The 14,773-nt window shown below is 44.1% G+C and overlaps 1 protein-coding gene across 1 annotated transcript in view; it reads left to right on the top strand.

Annotated features, from left to right (window-relative positions):
• ARP8 (actin-related protein 8) overlaps positions 1-14,773 on the top strand; it is a 102,972-nt gene that overhangs the window by 18,972 nt on the left and 69,227 nt on the right. The window lies entirely within an intron of this gene.

Raw genomic sequence — 14,773 nt, 5'->3', positions numbered from 1 at the left:
GTATTCTTATTTGCAGTAAGTTGCGTTTTGCTGAAACTCCATGATTTCACTTATATAGATGGGAAGAGAAAGATCTGCGGCAGACAAACACACCACACAAAAAGAAAACATATAGAAAGCTGCTTGAAATGGCTGCTGTACACACACAGGCAAATGCACTTGTGCGCACATATCAGTTCCACATTGTATTAGATCCCTAGTGCTCTTTTAGTATTTTCAGTCGTTCGTTGTTTCTTAGGTAGACATTTCCTTTCAAAATTATGGTTTCTTTATTGTACTTGGGAAACATGACAGTTCCTTGAACTTAAGATGTACATTTTTTTGTTTCATAGGTCAATTTGGCCTTTTTGTAGACATTAATACACCTTTTTTTTTGGTAATGAGTAATTATATTATATCAAGTGACTAAAAGAGTACGAAAGTCACATGACTAAAAGAGTACAAAAGTCACAGCGAAGAAACAGCACATTAATACATCTTTCTCTCTCTCTCTCACACACACACACACACACACACACACACACACACACACACACACACAATACATGGCTTCAGTCTGGCAAGGAAAGGGAGAGGACATTAGTGGATGGAAAATTTGGCCCTGCAACACAACAGGAGTTACATGCTTAGTGGAACAAGACCCATTGTTGTGCAGTCAAGAGTGCTGAGCAAGGAGGACAGAAGGGTTTCGTGATAATTGAAAGGACAATGGAAGGGGAATGTAGGTAAGACGGCCCTCAGCTCAGGATGGATTGCAGCAGCCCAAACTTTCATCTCTTTGCAATGAAGAGCTTTTCAATTCAAAAACTGGACTGAGTGACTTAGGACAGACTGCCACCTCAGATGAGGGCAATCTGATGACATCTCTATAAGGTGATGTACTGAAGACATTTAGATTTCTCATATGAACAATTTAGGTCAGAAGTATGAGGGCTCCTCATATTATCCAGCATCTATGTTGTTTTCCAAACTAAACCACCCTAGCACATGCAGCCTAAAGCTTAGAATGTTAAGGCTTTTTATTTTGAGGCCTTGTATCGAGAAGCAAAATTATCTTGGTCCTAGGTATAGTGGTAAGACACACTATCATACAGATTTCCATTTAGCATGCCATGTACATGATCTCTTGAACATCCTATGGATCAAAAGGATGAGAAATCATAGCCGCTACCGCATCTGCAAAGGCCCTGGTCCCCTCAATGACACACTGAAAAGATCAACCAATTTGGGCAATGTAAGGTATGAAGTTCTCATTGAGGTCAAAGATAGTGAGTTGTGATAACCATGCCATTACTGAGCAAAGAATAATCTTTGCCCTCTATCCACCTGTCAAAGAAAGCCACTATGGTCTGGACAGTTGTGGACATCCAGGGGGTTGGTGGCAAATGCTGCCTTGGATTGCTGTGGTGTGCTAAAACTGATCCTCACACACCCCTTTCCCAGCAGGGCTACTTTCCTACCATGTGCTGAGGTGCTTGTGAGAGCTGCCTGTAACATGTCCTTCAATGAGCGCTTTGGTGGTCTGTCACCTATCAGTCGGCAAGCTGAAGGTAATACCTCTAAGGCTGCCGGTCTATGTTTGGTGTCCAGCTTTGTATCAGGATCAAACTGCATTGGAGTCCCCGGAGGAAGAAGAGGAACTGACTATTGTCTTGTGAGTTGAGTTTTCTCCTTCATTTTATTATTGCACAGGTTCTTGTAGTCAATAAGTCTGCAAGTCTTGCTGGTCTTGTGGTGTCCCTGGATGGAGGGGAGGATTGAGGAGGAAAGGGCAGAGGTGATTGCCTGAGGGAAGGAAAGGATTGTGCAGAGGGTGGCCACTGCTTGATACAAGGTTGCCAATATGGCATGTGTGGAAGCCAATGAGGGAAGAGGTTTGCAAGCTAAGCAGGAGAGCAAGAAAAGGTGAGAAGAGAGCGGCAGAGAGGTGGTAGTCAGGAGGAAAGAGATGATGATTAGTAGGAGTGGATGAGGAGTTGGCATGAGACAAGCAGATGTGAGGTTGGCCCTGCTAGATGGTGTGTGAGTCGGCAGTTGGCAGGTGGAGGTTGTAGGTGGTGCAAGAGATAGGGAAGGTAGATAGGGATGTGGGGTAGGGAAAGTGAGAGCTGGCTGGGATAATGGGAGTTGGTTTGGAGAGTTGACTACGATACCAGGAGAGGTTGGAGAAGGAGGTTGTTGGCAGGTCATGGGATGGTGGAGGTTTTGACATCACAGCAAAGCAGTTCGTATTGGTGTGACAGCAGCAAGAAGCCAGGAGTCTCAAACTTGATGTGTTGCATCACATCATCTCATTCCACTCACATATATTTAGATTGTGATTCTTCACCTGAATACATGTGATGAGTCAATAATGGGTCTCATACAAACATTTTTGCATGTTATCATATGTCACAGTATACTGCATGTGCATAAATGCCCTAATTGTCATGAAGATGGAATAAGTAATAAATTATACAGATTTTAAGGTGTATATTTGGATTCTAACACTTCCAAAAATTCTAAATTGAACTTTATAGAAAGTTTAATTGGATTTATGGAACATGCTCTAGATTAGGTAAGAATAAGAGTATGCCTATCAAACCCTTGTATTTATAACGTACTAAATTACTCTCTACAAGGCCTTCTTTGTATCCTATTTTCTGTCTTATGGAAAATTTCCCTCGAAGTGTCATTAATAAAATTGTCATGAAGACACGAATTTTTAATGCTTTTTTTTTGCAAGTAAAATGTAGCCGATTATATTACTCAAAAAAACTGATTACAACGGAGTGCTCATGCTTGATAGACTAGCTGAAGCTTATGCGAAGTCACAAATACATCATGTATACAAGCCTCTCAAGTCGGTCTGGGGGGGATGGTGGCAAGGAGCCATGGAAGGGGGGTGTATCGCCATCTAGGGCTTTGCATCATGAAGAACAGGTCCTAGCCTCCCCAGGTGCGCAGGAAGTGAAAACGGAGCTCCTGATGAGGTCGAGACTCGCTTTGCACCTGGTCCCACCGGCCGCGAAGGGAGTGGATGATGGAGGTCCAGAGCTCTGCCAAAGTCGCCTGTACTGAAAGGCTCTCCCCGCCAAAAACCTCTTGGCAATGCGCCTTCCAGACGTGCCATCCAGTAAGACTCCCTACGATCTCCCACACCTTAGAGCGGTCTACCATTGGCTTCAGTACTTGGCGGCTTGGTAAAGCCTCCAAGCTGACCACGGCACAGGCCCCAGCCTCAATGATGAAAATGTGTCCTGCATCCCGGCCTCATACAAAAGGTGAGAGCCCTGGCTGACTGCCTGCCAGCAGAAAGCTCCCTACGAGATACATCCAAGGTTGGGTGCCGGACGACGGAGAATGCAACATGCTCCTCTCCACACGAGGTGTGCCACCTTGCACGTCCAAAGGTAATGCTTTGCAGTTTCTAGAAGCTGCTATGTGCAGTGTTTACACCCTCCATCTTGTTACATCTGAGCTAGCTAACTCTCCACCGCTAGACCTCCATGTGCCAAAGGCCATAAGAAATACGATACCCTTCTCGGCCTCCAGCTTTCCCATAGGTGGTGCCAGAAAGTCCGACGGAAGGCATCCATGATGCTATGCTCCACCCATGGATTTTATTTGCCACGAGAAGGCGCCTAGTCCATGTCCTCTTGCATCAGTACATGTTTGCCAATCGTGGCTGTATATCCCAAGAACCTCGGTGGCTTCTTGGTGACTGCAGTGGCCGGCCATAGCCACTCTCCAGGGTCCCACTCCAGCTCATCAAGTGGCATGCTCTCCCATATCCAGAGAGGCACCACTCTCAGAACTCCTCCAAGAATACATAAGGGTCTAGAGGCCAGGTCTTCCCTTGAAGACCAACCACACGAATCCTCCTCCACGGAAGGACAAAGATCTTCTCATCCTATTGCCCTCTATCAAGGACCAAATGCCCCTATTGCACAGTGAAGAAAGTCTCGTAGGGGGTGCCGCCCACTCTACCTGACTGTCACCTGTAGGGGGATACCTGTTGGTGAAAATCTAGTGGCTTTACCGGCTCTCATATCGGGGGGCCAATCCACTCCTGAGGTATCGCTGCGTCAATCTCCCTTCTCAACTCAACTCCTCTCTGACAACTTGATGCCCGCTGCAACACCTCTTGGTCCACCATCCTGTACTACGCCGGCCTCCCAACCAGCCCACTAGATGTGGCTACGCTCGCCAACAATTTGTATCCCATCTCGATCTTTGACCGGGGGGCTCCAGATCACCGGCGACTGGCAGTCTATCTCCTCCTAGCAACCTTGGGGACTTTGAATTAGGGCCTTATGGAGGCCCTGCCATGCATAAAGTAGGTGCGGAAGAAGGAAGATTTGGGGGACGTGATTTGGGCCATCGTGAAGATCCATCTCAAGGATGGCCTTCAATCACCACCAAGCCTTGGTCTGCATTCTTGGAGACCCTCCTGCAATAGGACGTTCTAGGTCTGCCCTCCTGGTGTGAGCCCGCGGACTACTAGCTTGCCCAAAAGGGCCAGACTCTGGAACTCTGGGTCTATGATCCCAAGCCCTCCTTCACACCGATGTCAAATGATGGTCGCCCATGCCACCTTGGCCCGAGAATCCGTGGAACTATTTGACCCGGCCTAGAGAAAATTCCGCACTGTAGGCAGCGAAGCTAAACTACACAAAACGAGGAAAAGCACCAACACGAGGCGATGTGCCAAGCCCTCGCTAGGAGGACCTGGTTGATCACTAGGGCTTAGCACTCTAAGTAAAGGCGAGCAATACTCAAGTAGGTCAGCTTCCACCTGATAGAGTTGAGGGCTGAAAGACATTATTGGGCAGGAATGATGTCGAGTTTCACCTGGAACCCTAGGTATCGGATGGTCTGTTGCCATCTGCACACCCATTTGAATCCCAAGTGGACGCCCCACTTTGTGCTAGAGTCTGGGTCCGTAAGGAAACCAACTGACTTTCGCCAGTTGATTTTTGCTCCCGCAACAATGTAAAACACCTCCAGAGCTAGTCTCACTCTCTCGAGCATCAGCTCATCGTCCTCTATATAATATAAAGTGCGGTATTATCTACATACTCTGAATCTAACAGCTCCATCTCCTCTCTCACCGAAAGTCAAAGGCCACATAGCCCGCTCACACGTGATGGAAGTAAGACATCGCCTTTGCAAAGAGTAGGAAAAGATACGGGGCCAGAGGATAGCCCTGCCAGACCGATCTCTCCAACCGAAACTCCTCCTCCCCTTGAAACCTATGAGAACCCTATTCGTAGCCGATCTGTAAAGTGCAGAGACCCTGTGGATCCATGCTTGGGGGAAGCCCAACCTCACCATGGTGCCCTCTAAGAAGTCCCAGTCAACCCTGTCATAGGCTTTCTCGAACTCCAGGAGAAGTATAGCCAATCCCTGACCACTGTGCTAGGTCCACTCAGTTGCCTCAAAGAAGGTGAAGACATTGTCTAGGATGCTCCTATCCTAGACAAAACCTGTCTGTTTGTCATGAATGATGTTTGGAAGCACGGGGCGGAGTTGCCTACCAATCATCTTGGCCAGTGCCTTATAGGCCACTGACAACAGGGTGATCGGTCTCCACTGGGATAGCTCCAACCGGTCTTCTCCTTTGGGGAGGAGATTGACAAGACTTGCCGATAGGCTTCCTGGCATCTGTCTTGAGCTGAAAATATCCTGAAAGGCCAATAGTAGGGGGTCCTTCACCATCTCCTAGTAGGTAGTGAAGAAGGCCTTAGAAAGACCGTTCTCTCCCAGGCATTTCTGCCCATCTTGTTCATGGAAAGCCTTCTCTAATTTCTTCTATGTGAAGGGGTCTAGGAGGGAGCGTCCCATCTCCTTTGTGGACGAGGGACGGGATGTGGTCCCAAACCTATTGTCTACAGCGCCGTCCTCTGGCTGAGATTGTCTCCTGCTGGAAAAGTTGTCTGTAGTAGTCAATGGCAATCTCCATCACCTCATCCAGGCTAGAGCGAATCCTTCCATACCGGAGGTTGCGTATCTGCTCTCCTGAGGCGCAAGGCTGATGCACTTGGAAAAACTCCTTGCACATGGTGTCCCCAAAAGGCTGCTGAGGTGTAGAAGGAAAACTCCAAGCGCCTGTCCTCGAGGTCAGCGAGGGCTGCCCGTGCGTGCACATCTTGTGCGTGGAGAGTGGGATCCCCTGGTGCCTCCTAGAGTAGGCTCTGCATGGCTGCTAGGTCTTGCCGGAGTGCTCTCTTGTCCTACCAGCTCTGCTGCCTGGCCTGTAGGGCTGCCTCCTGGCAGATCTTGCTTGACTCGGCTAGGACCTCTGCAACCTCCTCTACGATCCCGTCCCTCCCATCCCACTCCCTAGTTCAGAGCTGCTCAATTTGCCTCTTCACCTCCTTCCTCTTGTAGACAAGTTAGGGATCCGACAGGATCGTGTGTCTAGGCCTGAAGCTAGGACATCAAGTGTCAGGAGAACCAAGCAGTGTTCAGACAAAGTAATGCCGGCCAATTACCCTACCTGGCCTCCGTGATAGCATCCTCACTCTCCCACATAAAACGTGTCCAACGGCTCCAACAAAACTCCGCCCAACCGTTTGTATCCCCAAGAGAAGTCCAACGACCTCTTCCTCCTGTGAAAAGCTGGGTCTCTCCAAGCATCACGTGCTCCTTTTTGCGAGGAGGAAGATCTTCAATGCCTCCTGCTTCTCCCCTGCCATACCTTGGTAGTTCTTGAAGTCTCCTCCAACAATCCAAGAGTCCACCTCTAGGAGTCTTGTTGCTATCTCCACCTAGAATCTGCTGCGTGTCCTGAATTTTAGGGTCATTCCAAGATTTAGAGGTTTAAGGGAGGAAGAAAGTGCCATCAGATGAGCTCTGAGAGAGGCGACAAATGATTGCACAATGTGATAGGACAGGGGCAGCAAGTTCCCTTCTTCTCCTTAGTGAGGGGGTGGTAGAAGAGGAGGGCTCTTCAAGCGAACTAGGGTTTTATCCCCCTTTTGAAGCTATTGCAGCCATCAGAAGCACAATCAAAGTCACCAATCAAAAGATACTCCTTTCAGCTGATTTTCTCTCTCTACATTATCCTCTCTCATCCTTTGGCAATCCCTCAGCCAATCCTAGCAATTTTCAGTTTGGGGTGAAGAGAAATTGCAGAAATTGCTGCTGAAAATTCTAATTTAGAGCAGAAACCAGGGTTTCCACAGCCACCTTGAGATCCGTGCCCAATTATTGAAGACATAGCACTTCTGTTGTAGCTCAAGGCAAAGAGATTTGCAGCTGAACCAAGGATTATCCCATTCACCAATTATTGTGGCCCACATGCAATATATGAAGACCCAATTTGAGTCTCGATTGTTGTTGATCAAGGGGCAAATTGTGCCCGAGCAGTGCTGGTCATTTTATGACAGCGAGTGTATTGAAGATTGAAGGAGATTAGCGTATATCTCATTGTGCTTTAACCTTTAGAGCGACACAAGATAAATAAATATTGCAAGGGGCACTAGTTGTTGGGGGCCAATCGTGTGTTGGTTGTTCAAGATTAAGTGGTAAAGTGTGTATTTTGAGATTTGTTTATTGAATGCTTGTTGTAATTTGAGTTAAATTATGTTATCACCACCCTTGCCAAGAAGGAAGGCTGGTTTCATGGTTCCATTGCTGGGATACATCAACTCCCTTGAGTAGGTTGACCTAAGGCACTTGTGTTCAAGTCAATGAAGTTGCATATTACTGAAATTGTGATCAGTTAAGTGCATTTGCAGCAAGCATGTTAGCATACAATGATTTGGGTTCAGGCCATGATGATGTTTCAACATTTGAAGGTATGCAAAGTACTAGAAGAAATGCAATGCCTAATCTTGGAACAAGCATGCGGCATGGGCAGCAAGTTGAAAATGTTGGTTTAGATCAAAATGCAAGGGCTTCAATGCAAAGTAATACTGATGACCAGCAAGAGGGTGAAGAATTTGATGACTAGTTCAAAGATGGATTGAGGACAGTGGTTGATATGTTTGCATGGTTTTTTAATTATTCCAAGAAGTATAACAAGGGCAAAAAGAGGAAGTGATCCTCTAGAGCTTTGGTACAGCAGGATGTACCAAAGGAAATGCCAAAACCGTCTCAAGATAGTCCTAATGCTGTCAATGAGCAAAAACAACAAATGCTAGTGGAGCAAGACACACAAATGCATGGCCATCTTGATGGTTCCAATCCAATGGATTTGGGACAGCAAGGCATGCATGTAAGTATGGGACTGCAAAGGTACTTCTGTGGTGGTATTATATTTCATGCTATGATGGGTCAAGGGTAGTATACAGGAATGTATGGTGTAACTTCTTATGGTATGCAGCAACCAATGCATGGAATGCAAAATTCAATGTATCCATGTATGGTTGGTGGTATGCACGACCCCATGTATAGTAGCATTGGCATGATGCTTGGGGCACAAAGTGGTATGTATGGTAATGCATCTGGACTCTTGGGTGCTTATGGGCTCAAGGAATGAATGTTGGTCATGCAAATGCTTCTTATGGTGTTGGTTATGATGCAAATGCAGCAAGTGCACCCTTTTTGTAGCAGCTAGTTTATTATAACTTGGCTCCCAAGGGTCCAACAAAGGACTATGATGAGGGTGGAAAAGGGGTGAATTTTGAGGCCTTCAGTGGTGCATAAGATAGATTGAAAGATTTGACCTTCATTCAACAATTTGTAGCAGCCTATTTGGGAGGCAATTTCACCGAATCCTCTGAGATTGAAAGGCTGCCACTTTTTTGAAGGGAAATGCATCTCAGTGGCTAGTGATGGTCTGTAGTTCTAATGCAAGATAGAGCATTATCAACATGGATACAGTTTAAGAAAATGTTTGCCTCTCATTGATTGATGAGTACCTTTGAAGTGGATATTATGATTGCTTGGAATAAGTTGGATGCATCACGATGCAAAAACTTGGAACAACATAATGAGAAGTTTTGGGATGCATTGTTGCTTGTTACTTCTTATTGAGTTGTGCCCCGTCATGAGCAAGTGGAGAAGTATTTTTGTAGGCTGCTTGAAGGAATCAAGAATTTTTGCATAAAGACCATTGTGACCAACATGTCTCAACTCATAAAGATGGCAAATACAACCAATGCTTTGGTGCATGATAAGGATTCAAGCTTCCAAAATGATGATGAAAAGTTGTTGAAAAAATCTTGTAAGGCTGAAAATAGGGGTAGATTTGAAAATAGGACTGGGAAGAGGAAAAAACAACAAGAAAACACTTGGAAAGTTGCATGGTGAGGAATCAGGCTTCCAAAATGATGATGAGACTTTGTCGAAAAAAATCTTCCAAGGCTGAAAACAGGGGCAGATCTGGAAATAGGGTTGAGAAGAGGCAAAAACACAAGGAAACACTTGGAAATCACTTCCACAATGCAAGGAGTTAATGGTTGCAGATAAATGCTTCACATGTGAATAGAAGGGGCATGTGGCAAGAGTGTCCCAATAGGCAACAAGTTGAAGATAAGGAATATTATAGGTAAAGTTTTCAAAAGATACTTGGTGAAATTTTAGAATACTCACCAAAGGATGCCAAATAGATGGAAGAGAGTGACTTGGCAAACCACTCTCAATTGTTGTAGTTTTATCTAGAATATTTTTAGTTGGAGCTGACTTTCAATTGAGCTTAGTCAAGCTCAATAGAGCTTACAAGGTTCAAAGCATTTCTTGATGCTCAAGGGGGAAGTAGTAGTTCCACTCCTCTAGTGATGAGATAGCTCTAGTATATAGTCGATCTCTAGTGTATGTTGTACCAGAGTGATGGAGTGCGAGACAAGAATGAGTAGGGACAGAGTAGAGAGTGAGAGTGAGGGAATCGAAGATGAGTGTAGTAGTGTGTTACAGTACATAAAGAATAAAAATATATTTATATGTTAGGATACAAATAAAGGATGTGTTCACACTTGTAAGTTTATACACACGGGGATTAATGGGAGTTTATACCCGAAGGGACTTTACACCCAACAACCTCCCACTTAAAGGCCCGAAGTGGTACCTTTAAGCTATCCAACTCCCACTAGTTGAATGCAATGCTCATGCTGAGTCTTTGGAAGGCTTTTAGTGAGAATATCTACAAGGTTAGATTTTGACCTTAGTTAGTGTGACAAGACCATCATCCAAGACATGTCAAATGAAGTGATACCGAACATCTATGTGTTTGGTACGTGCATGAAACATGGCATTCTTAGCTAGACATACTGCACTCTGGCTATCACAACCAAGCATTGGAGTATGTGAAGAAAGACCAAAATCCTTGACCAAATGGCCAAGCCAAATAGCTTCCTTAGAAGCTTCTGTGGTTGAAATATATTTAGCCTTTGTAGTACTTAGTGCTACAATTTTCTCCAACTTTGAACACCAAGAAATAGCCCCACCAGCCAAAGTAAAGACATACCCATTGGTAGATTTTCTAGTGTCAAGATCTCCTGCCATGTCCAAATCACAAAATCCTTGCAACTGTAGTGTACCCTTTCCATAGCATATACACTTGTCTTGTGTACCTTTTAAGTATGTAAAGATACATTTCATTGCTTCCCAATGTGATTTGCCAGGGTTAGACATGAATCTACCAACAACTTCCATTGCACAAGCAATGTTAGGACGAGTTGCAACCATGATGTACATCAAAGAACCACAAGCTAATGCATAAGGTATGCCCTTCATAGTAGTAGCAACTGCAACATCTTTTGGGCAATTAGCTTTACTTAGCTTTGTATATGGCAGTAAAGGCACACCAAGAGGCTTAGCATCAGTCATATTAAATCTATCAAGTACTTTGCTAATGTACTTGTCTTGTGAGAGAAACATCAAGTGCTACCGTCTATCTCTTTTAATGCACATGCCCAAAATGTGTCAGCTACTTCCAAATCTTTCATTGAGAAGGTTGAACTCAACTGCCTTTTAAGAGCATGTAGAGTACTCTTATACTTCCTTGCAATCAACATGTCATCCACATATGAAACTAGCATAATAAGGCTTCCATCATCAGCCTTTTTAGTGTATAAGTAGTGGTCAATATGATTGCGTTTGAATCCATGGTTGAGCATAAAAGTATCAAACTTTTTATGCCATTGTCTAGGGGCTTGTTTCAGCCCATACAAGCTGCGCTTCAACTTACAAACTAAATGCTCTTTCCCTGGAATAGCAAAACCTTCGGGCTGTTTCATGTACATCTCTTCATCCATGTTACCATGAAGAAAAGTAGTTTTCACATCCATCTAATCCAACTCTAAATCCAAGGATGCAGTGAAAGCAAACAAAACATGGAGCGTAGTTATCTTCACCACCGGTGAAAAAACCTCGTGGAAGTCCATGCCTTCCTTCTATGTATAGCCCTTAGCAACCAAATGTGTTAGCAGATTAGTCAGTTCACGGTTGAGTCTAGACCTGTGGTTCAGCAGGCTCGGCACATATAGATTATTTAGGCATTTTATTTGTCAGTATTTATGGGGATTTGGCATTATTTGCAGCCAGTTGGCCAGCATTTAATGCTGGCCGACTAGTCATATTTTTGGCATTTATTTGCCCTATTTATTGTCAGGCTCCCTCCTCATTCATTCATTCATTACTGGACAGTTCTTGGAGAGAGGGAGCAGGTGCCAGTGTCTCCACAGGCGGTGACTCACATTGTATCTGTATTGTCTCATGTCTTGGTATATGGATTCCATTTCCCTAGTATACATCTGAGTTCTTATCTGTATTGTGTTATCTCTTTCTTTTCTTTTGTCTTGTGTTCAGTAGTTTATTTCAGCATGTTTTTTATGCTTCCATTGCTGCACCACTTCTGACATGGTATCAATTTTCAGGATTTGTGTTTCTGTTGTGTTTTATTGCTTATTTCAAGACTGTTTTCCCTCTTGCTGATCAGGCGGCTGCTGCTCCATACAGGCGACCTGTTTGGAATGCGTTTTCTGTAGATTTGCCATCCTGCTATCTAACACCTCTTGCTGCCTGTGTTTTCATCGTTAGGCTGCTGGCGACAGTTCCCTACCCCTGTTTATGCAGTGTGCAACATGCGTTTTGTTGTTTTTAGCACTATTTTGGACTGGGCGAAAGGCAGAACAGGCCGTTTTGAACTGATTTTTTGACTTTGTGCAGCAGATTTTGGCTTCTTTTGATCAGTTTTTGGTTATACTATATGTGAACTCTTGTTTTTTGCCGTCTGTGCTCGTGGTTTGGCTGTGTTCCCTCTCTAAATACCTTCTCTTCTCTATTTCTTTTCTAAATCCCCTATAGATGGATCCTTTGTGCACCTTCACTGATGATATGCTATATGGAGATTCCAGTGATGCTTTTGCAGCTTCAGAGAGGGGTTTGAAGACAAAGAAGTCGAAGGCGGAGTGTTACCATTGTGGCAAGAAAGGTCCTTTACAGAAGGACTGCACTGAGTTAGCGGCTTCCTGGAAGAAAAAGGAGCAGATGACGAAGTGGGATGCGGACTCCTCTAACAAGTCCTTATAATTGCCTCAAATTCCGATTACGATCCTCCGGCCAAGGCGAAGTCCAAGGTGTGGTAGGGATCCTCTTCTTTGGATCATGGGAAGGGCTTAGTAGCCCCTTCCTCAGCTGGTTTCTAGTGGTGGTGATGCGGACATCCCTCACGACTCTCCAGTGCCAGAGAGGGAGCGTGAGAGGGTGGTGAGCTTCCTCCTCATTCATTCATTCATCATTGGACAGTTCTTGGAGAGAGGGAGTAGGTGCCAGTGTCTCCACAACCGGTGACTCACATTGTATTTGTATTGTCTCATGTCTTGGTATATGGATTCCATTTCCCGAGTATACATCTGAGTTCTCATCTGTATTGTGTTATTTCTTTCTTTTCTTTTGTCTTGTGTTCAGCAGTTTATTTCAGCATGTCGTTTATGCTTCCATTGCTGCACCGCTTCTGACAAAATGTGCCTTGTATTTGGGCTTTCCATCAATACATTTCACCTTATAAATCCATTTATTAGGAATAGCTTTCCTATCCTTGGGCAAAGGTACAAGCTCCCATGTGTTATTTGGGTACAGAGACTTCATCTCTTTCTACACAGCAAGCTCCCACTTTCTCTTGTTTTCACACGATTGTGCCTCTCTAAATGTCAGAGGCTCACCTTCATCAGTTAATAAAATGCAATTCAAAGATAGTTGAAACCTCTGTGGCTGCCTTCTGATATGTGTAGACCTTCTTACCTAATGATCTGTATTGATAGGCAATGGGTCTGCATCCTTAGGTATGTGCACACCATCACTTGGTGACTGATTTCAGCATTTTCTTGCTGCTGTACTGTGTTTTCAGCGTGTTCTTCTTGCTGTCCCATTCCATTATGTGCATCTATTTGCTGTCCATTATCTTCTGGTTGTAGTACAATAGGTTGCTCCTCATTTTCAGCATCTTCAGCTAATGGTTGCTGAATGGATGGCTGTTCATGCTAAAATTTGACCTTTTTGTCAAGGTCACCATATGAAGCATTTTCTAGCAACTTTGCCTCATTAGATACTATGTCTCGACTGCATACTATCTTCCTATCTTGAGGAAGCGAAACTCTATATCCCATCCCTCCCTCATCTCCATATCCCATAAAGATGCCCTTGATGGATTTTATGTCGAGTTTAGTCCTCTAATTTACAAGAATATGCACAAAGGCATTACAACCAAAGATATGCAAATGGTCATATGAAGCAGGCTTACCAGACCAAACCTCTTCAGGAATGCCATTTTCCAATGCACGATTGGGAGAGCGATTGCACACATGAACTGCAGTTTTTAGAGCCTCTTCCCAAAACTGCTGTGGGAGATTACCTGTGGACAGTATGCATCTGACTCTCTCACAAAGTGTGCGATTATATCTTTCAGTCACACCATTTGATGCAGGATTATAAGGGGGTGTTAGCTCCCTCTTAATGCCATGCATCTCACAAAACTTTTTAAACTCATCAGAAACATACTCGCCTTCATTATCCGTTCTTAGATCTTTTAACTTAAGCCCTTTCTATGTGGTAATAAAAGCATGAAACTTTTTAAAGGCATCCAACACTTTCTTTTTACTCTTTAACAAGTATACCCATGACTTTCTACTAAAATCATTAATAAAAGTGACAAAGTATCGTGCATCCCCATATGAAATAACATGCATAGTGCACACATGAAAGTGTACTAAATCAAGAGCTTTGGACTTCTTAATGACACGAGAGTAATAAGGAGACTTCACATGTTTTTCATATATTGCAATCATTACAAAAGTACCTACACCCTCTATCTCACATGCATAGTTGTTGCCCAAGTAAACCTTGTGTAGGCAACTTCTAGTGTTTTCTGAAAAGGACTACACATGTTTTTCATATATTGCAATCATTACAAAAGTACCTACACCCTCTATCTCACATGTATAGTTGTTGCCCAAGTAAAGCTTGTGTAGGCAACTTGTAGTGTATTCTGAAAAAGACTCCAAAAAGGGAGTAACATGAAAAGAGGCACCGTTGTCCACTATCCATGATTGGGACAGCCCATCATGAGCTGAAAGTAAAGCATCAATTATCTCCTTTTTGGTAATGTGCATATCACTTGCTACTGCCATTACATTTACATCATTGCATGAGGCTGCAACAAGTATCTCTCGAATGTCAAAGAACTCTTCAATGACCACACTAGATGCAAGATTTGCCTTTGCAACTTCTTCTGAGGGAGAGTTGTCATCATCTTTCTTGTCATCATTCTTTTTCTTTCCTTGCTGTTTTTCTTTCTAACTCTTTCTTGTAGTACCGACAATCAGGCTTTTTATGCCCTTTACGTCCA

The sequence above is a fragment of the Lygodium microphyllum genome, chromosome 6 (genome assembly GCF_053477565.2).
Source record: "Lygodium microphyllum isolate KBCC chromosome 6, Lygodium_microphyllum_v1.1.10, whole genome shotgun sequence".
Classification (NCBI taxonomy): domain Eukaryota; kingdom Viridiplantae; phylum Streptophyta; class Polypodiopsida; order Schizaeales; family Lygodiaceae; genus Lygodium; species Lygodium microphyllum.
Note: the sequence above shows the minus strand (reverse complement) of the source record. Positions and strands in the feature narration are given on the sequence as shown.